Source organism: Grammomys surdaster, unplaced genomic scaffold, assembly GCF_004785775.1.
Source record: "Grammomys surdaster isolate TR1022 unplaced genomic scaffold, NIH_TR_1.0 126391, whole genome shotgun sequence".
Taxonomy (NCBI): domain Eukaryota; kingdom Metazoa; phylum Chordata; class Mammalia; order Rodentia; family Muridae; genus Grammomys; species Grammomys surdaster.
Window position 1 is genome coordinate 10,063,320 of NW_021621185.1, and position 7,103 is coordinate 10,070,422.

The window sequence follows — 7,103 nt, forward strand, 5'->3', positions numbered from 1 at the left end:
CTCTCCCTCTCCCTCTCCCTCTCCCTCTCCCTCTCTCTCTCTCTTTCAGAAGGCTTTTATTTAACATGGTGAATTCTATTATTAATTTGAAATAGAAGATAGAATAATTACACAAAATTATAACTATTAATACTGTGTTCATTGAGAAATACAGTACAAATGTCATTATATAATTGCAGTCCTTTACTACAATACAATTTCACACGAAAAGCTAAAAGCATTGTGGAGTCAAGGGATAGAAAACAATGATATCAAAAGTTCTAGGAGCAGAAGAAAAAAGAAAGGAAGTGAGAGAAGGAATGAGAGAGTGAGAGAGGGTCTGAGGGAGAAAGAAGGAAGGAATAAATGATAGAAGTGATGAAGAGAAGAAAAAGGGAGAGAAAGAGAAGAAAATGATAAATTAATGGACGAAAGAAAGAAGAGAAAAGAAGCTACTCCATAGGAAAAGAACAATTCGAAACTCAAATATGTTTTTCTTCCAAGATGTAGAAACCTCAGTACAAAATGAGGGTTAATAGTTCCAGCATAAAGCTATTGAAGGACAGCAAAGCATGAATGATCTCCAGATGGCTTGCTATCATCTGACTCTTGACAAAAGGAATTTAAATTGATGTATCGAAGATTTAAAAAGATGAGAGAAATGATATATTATAGCACAATTTTATATAGATAATTAATTTTAAACAATGATAACAATGTGAACAATGTATTCCGATTTTTAAAAAGTTTAAGTTATTGCTGTATTAAGAACAGAAGAAAACTTTTCTTTATACCAGAGTAATGATGCTAAGAAAAGAATTCACTTAATACAGCCAGTTACTCCTCCTCTGGGGGTTAGCACTCACTCCCTGTCAGCTTAAAATTTGCTAACTTGTTTTTTGTCTTGCTTGGTGTTTAGGAAGTCAATTGTTGCCATAACCTTACTGAAATGAAAGATAAAATATATTTTTAACTTGAATATCAAATTAAAACTAATTCTAGAGCCTCCTGAAGTCAACTGATATTTTCCTTATTTACTACATTAAAACAACAACTATGAAAAACATTCAAAGAAGTCTGAATATGATTGATTACATGAGGTGAAAACAGGGTGGTGGGGAATTAATTGTCATTCTTGTAGGATTCTCTAATTATTACATGATTTATCATAGAGATACAAAAAATACCATAAATTACATGAACTACCCCAATAAAGGAAGTAGGACAAGATTCAATAAATGGTGAGGTAAATCATGTATACTGTGGAAGAGGAACAAACAAAACCAAGTCCTAGTATACATGGTTGGGTATGAAGGTCCATAGTTTATAAATTTAAGGAGGCACCTAAGATTTCAGGCACGTATATTGTGCTGTGGATTAACAATAGGAAAAAAGTTTATCTAAAGAATAATATAAATGAAAAGCAGAAAGAATTATCACTAAAGACTTTGTAAAAAAATTTAATGGAATGTATTTGAATGATATAAAATAAGTTACACAAAATATATTTTAGTTTTTAAAAGTTGCAATTTATAGGTGAACGCACAAATATGTATATCAATTTAATAAAATTAACTTAATTTTGCTTGACAGATTTATCTTGTTTTTAACTTTCAATGAACTTCATAAATTTCAGTTTATTCCTTATATGTCTGACAATGCCCATATCTTTTGACCTAGTTTCCACCCATTATTTGAATAATTCATTTTTCTAGCTCATAAATATTTATTTATGTTTTAAAATTGTTTTATTTATTTATTTGTTTGTTTGTTTTACACTCTACATTTTATTCTTCCCACCCCAGTCATCCACCTTCCGACTGTGACTATTCTATATCCCATGCCTCCAGCCCACCTCCCTGTCTCCATGAGGCTGCCCCCCATCTCACATCTCACCCCACCTGACCTCTAAACTCCCTGGGGCCTCCAGTCTCTTGAGAGTTAGGTGCATCACCTCTGACTAAACACAGACCTCGCAGTCCTCTGCTGTATATGTGTTAGGCTCCTAAAGCAGCTGGTGTATGCTGCCTTTTTTGATGGTCCAGTGTTTGAGAGATCTCGGGAGTCTAGATTAAATGAGACTGCTGGTCCTCCTACAGGGTCATCCTACATTTCAGCTTCTTTCAGCCTTTCCCTAATTCAACCACAGGGGCCAGCAGCTTCTGTCCATTGGTTGGATGCATATATCTGCATCTGACTCTTTCAGCTAGTTGTTGGGTCTTTCGGAAGAGAGTCATGATAGGTCCCTTTTGTGAGCTCTCCATAACCTCAGTAATAGTGTTAGAACTTGGGACCTCCCCTTGAGCTGGATCCACTTTGCACCGGTCGCTGGACCTTCTTTTCCTCAGGCTGTTCTCCATTTCCATCCCTGAAGTTCTTTCAGACAGACACAGTTATGGGTCAGAGTTTTGACTGTGGGATGGCAACCTCATCCCTCACTTGATGCACTGACTTTCTGCTGGAGGTGGGCTTTACAAGTTCCCTCTTGCCATTATAGGGCTTATCTAAATTCCCTCTATTTGAATCCCAAGACTCTCTTACCTCCAGGTCTCTGGTCCATTCTCGAGGTCCCTGCAACCTAGGTTGCCTGTTTCCATTCTTTCTGTTGGCCCTCAGGGATTCAGTCCTTTTCCATCACACAAAACCAGATCAGGTTCCTCTCTCTCTCAACCCCGATCCATTTTCTCCCCTATGTTCTTCCCTTCCTCCCCACTTGTGATTGCTTTCTTCTCCATCCCAAGTGAGACTGAGAAATCCTCAGTTGGGCCCTTCAGCTTGTTGAACTTTCTGAGTTCTGTGGACTATATATTGGATATTCCATACTTTCTTTTCTTTTCCTTTTTCTTTTCTTTTCTTTTTTTTTGCTTAGATCAACTTATTAATGAGAGCATACTAACTCAGTTGGGTTGAGATACCTCACTCAGGATGATATTTTCTAGTTCTATCCATTTGCTGGCAAAACTCAGTATGTCCTCCTTCTTAATGGCTTAGTAGTATTCCATTGTGTAAATGAACCACATTTTCTACGTCCATTCTTTTTTGATGGCACATTTGGGTTGTTTCCAGCTTTTGGCTATCACAAAGAAGGCTGCTATGAACATAGTGGAACACATGCCACTGTTGTGTGGTGGGAAATTTTTTGGGTATATTTCCAAGAGTATTATTGCTGAGTCTTCAGGTAGATCTATTTCCAATTTTCTGAGAAACCTCCAGATTGATTACCAGAGTGGTTGTACCAGTATGCAATCCCACCAGCAATGGAGGAGTGTCCCTCTTCCTCCATATCCTCACCAACATATTCTCAAATAACCAGTTTTTGGTTTTGTTGGTTCTCTGTACTGTTCTCTTTCTTTCTTTCTATTTATTTGATTTCAGCCCTGAGTTTTACTATTTCCTGCCTTATACTATTCTTGCATGAGTTTGGTACTTTTGTCCTAAAGCTTTCATTTGTACTCTTGTTAGTGTAAGATCTCTCCAGTTTCTTTTTCTTTTCTTTTTCTTTTTTTTTTTTTTTTTTTTTTGGTTTTTTTGAGACAGGGTTTCTGTGTATAGCCTGGGCTGTCCTGGAACTCACTCTGTAGACCAGCCTGGCCTTGAACTCAGAAATCCGCCTGCCTCTGCCTCCCAAGTGCTGGGATTAAAGGCATGTGCCACCACCTCCTGGCTCCAGTTTCTTTACCAAGACACTTACTGCTATGAATTTTCCTCTGAGCATTGCTTTCATTGTGTCCCATAAGTTGAGATATGATGTTTCAAGATTTTCAATAAGTTCTAAAAAGTCTGTAATTTCTTTCTTATTTCTTTCCTTTACAAGTTATCACTGAGTAGAGAGTTCTTTAGTTTCCAAGTGTATGTAGGCTTTCTGTTTTTTGCTGTTATGAAGACCAGCTTTAGGCTATGGTGATCGAAAAGGATGCATGGGATTATATCAAACTTCTTTTATTGGTGAAGGGTCTTTTTGTGACCAATTATATGGTCGATTTTTGAGAAGGTACCATGAGGTGCTGAGAAGGTGTATTCTTTTGTTTTAGGGTGAAATGTTTTATAGTTACCTGTTAAAAATCATTTGGTTCATTACCTCTATTACTTTCAGTGTGTCTCCATTTTGTTTATATTTCAATGTTCTGTCCATTGGTGAGACTGGGGTGTTGAATTCTCCCACTGTTATTGTGTGGGGTTCAATGTATGTTTTGAGCTTTAGTAAAGTTTCTTTTATGAATGTGGGTACTCTTGCATTTGGGGCATAGATGTCCAGAATTGATACTTTCTCTTGTTGGATTTTTCCTTTGATGAATATGAAGTGTCATTCCTCACCATGCTTGATATCTTTTGGTTAAAAGTCTATTGTATTGCATATTAGGATAGAAACTCCAGGATTTTTCCTGGGACCATTTGTTTGGAAGCCCCCTTTTCCTCTTTTTTCTAAGGTACTATCTCTCTTCCTTATTGAGATGTGTTTCTTCTATGCAGCAAAATGCTGGATCTTGTTTGCATATCCAGTCTGTTAGATTATGTCTTTTTATAGGTGAGTTGAGTCCATTAATATTAAGAGATATTGAAGAGTGATGACTATTGGATCCTGATATGTTTGTTTGTTTTTGTAGGTGGCTTTCTGTGCTTGTGGCTCTCTTCTTTTGACTTTGTTGTGAGATGCTTAATATCTTGTCCTTTCTTTGATGCAGGTACCTTCTTTGTATTGGAGTTTTCTTTCTAGGATCCTCTGTAGGGTTAGATTTGTAGATAGGTACAGTTTGAATTTGTTTTTGTCCTGGAATATTTTGTTTTCTCCATCTATGTTGATTGAGAATTTTACTGGGTATAGTAGACTGGGCTGGCATTTGTGTTCTCTTAGAGTCTGCATGACCTCTGACCAGTCTCTTTTGGCTTTCATTGTCTCTGTTGAGAAGTCTGGTATAATTCTGATAAGTCTACCTTAGTGTATTACTTGTCCCTTTACCCTTGCAGCTTCTAATATTCTTTCTATGTTCTGTGCATTTAGTGTTTTGATTATTATATGACAATGAAATTTTCTTTTCTGGTCCATTTTATTTGGTGTTCTATAGGCTTCTTGTACATTTATGACCATCTCTTTCTTTAGGATGAGGAAGTTTTCTTCTATGATTTTGTTGAAGACATTTTCAGGTCTTTGAGCTGGGAATCTTCATTCTCCTTTATTCCAATTTTCTTGTATTTGGTCTTTTCATTGTATCCTGAATTTCCTGGATGCTTCGAGTTAGGTCTTTTTTTTTTTCATTATGAATTTTCTTTAACAGCTGTGTCAATTTCTTTTATGGTATCTTCTATGCTTTTGATTCTCTCTTCTATCTCTTGTATTCTGTTGGTGATACTTACATCTGTAATTCCTGGCCTCTTTCCTTGATTGTCCATCTCCAGATTTACCTCTACTTGTGTTTTATTTATTGTTTCAACTTCCCCCTTTAGGTCTTGGATCACTTTATTCAAATCCTTCACCTGTTTACCTGTGTACTCCTGTATTTCCTCCAGTGAGTTATTGATATCTACCTTAAAGGACTCTATTATCTTCATGAGATAGGATTTTAGGACAGATTCCTGTTTTTCAGGTGTGTTGGTGTATTCAGGGCTTGCTGTGGTAAGGAACTGGTTTCTGATGATGCCCATGTATATTGGTTTCTGTTGCTCTTTTTCTTGTACTTGCCTCTTCCCATCTGGATAACCCTGGTGTTTGTTGGTATGGGTAACTCTGTCTAGAGTCTGCCTGTTTTGTTCCTGAATTGCTTCAGGTCTCCTGGTAGGCCTGCAGCCCGGTTATAAATAGACCATCTCTGGGCCCTTCCAACTGGGGGTTCTCCAGAGGGGCAGAGAAGCTGCTGATACGTTGCCCTGGGTGCAGTAGATCTCCTAGGAAGCCTTTATACTGTTCGGTCTTCAGTGGAACAGTGAAGCTGTTGTCCTGTGTGAAAATGTTCTTCAGCAGAGCCTATAGACTGTTGTGTCTGTTCCCCTGTGTGCACTAGAACTACAGGGAAGCTTTCAGTCTGTTGGATCACATGCCTTGCATGCCTTCAAGCTGTAGTGTCAACTGCTCTGAGTGCAGCAGATACTCTAGGATGGCTCAGTTTATGGTTTCTTCATGGGAGCAGACTAGCAAGCAGTCAATGCTCTGAGTGCAACTGATCCTAATCTGCTCAGAGTACAGCACTTCATCTTTAACTGCTCTGAGTGCAGTGAATCCTCAACTGCTCTGAGTGCAGCATATCTTCTAGGATGGGTCAGAATAAGGTGTCTGTTAGTATTCTGTCTAAACTCCACCTCCACAGTTATCTGGCAACAGCCAGGTATACTCCTCCCCACAGTTTCCTGGCAACAGCCAGGTAGGCCTGCCCACAATAAAAGGGGCTGCTTGCCACCTCCTCACTCTCTTACTCTCTTAATCTCTTGATCTCTTGCCTACAGCTTCTCTCTGCCCCCTCCTCCATTCCATTCCTCCTCTCTCCACATGGCCATGGCCCGCTTCTACTTCTCTGCTCTCTACCTCCCAGGGTCCTGTAAAGCAGTCTAGTCTCCATAGAATTACATTGTTCAGTCACATAGGCCAGCCATTACAGCCCCTCCCAAAGGGCAGAGGTAAAGGGCGTGACTAGAGGCCTCAGGACCTAGGGATTTACATACTAATGAAAGCCAGAGGGTGGAGCAAATTAAGCATGCCTCCCCAGATCCTCCCCAGATCCTCCCCCAATCCTCCCCCTTTCTCCCTCCCTATCTAACTCAGGTCTGGGCTGAGTTTTACGGGAGTACAACCAGATCCATCTACCATCCACCATGACAATAAACCCTTTTGGAACCAAGGACTTCCTTGTGTTATTGTGGCTTGACGCTGCCAAAGCCTCAGGCCGCTGGAATGTTAGACCTTTCTCCTGCATGTGGGACCCGCCCCAGTGTGGAAACTCCCTGGGAATCCATAACTGCTGCCAATATTCTTCCCCACATCTCTTCTTCTCCCTCTCCTCCCTCTCCCTCTCCCTCTCTCCCTCTCTCCCTCTCTCCCTCTCTCCCTCTCTCCCTCTCTCCCTCTCTCCCTCTCTCCCTCTCTCCCTCTCTCCCTCTCTCCCTCTCTCCCTCTCTCCCTCTCTCCCTCTCTCCCT

At 39.7% G+C, this 7,103-nt stretch overlaps 1 pseudogene; it reads left to right on the forward strand.

The window, feature by feature from the left end:
- The window catches only part of LOC114614470, a 98,255-nt pseudogene that overhangs the window by 29,175 nt on the left and 61,977 nt on the right, over nt 1-7,103 (forward strand).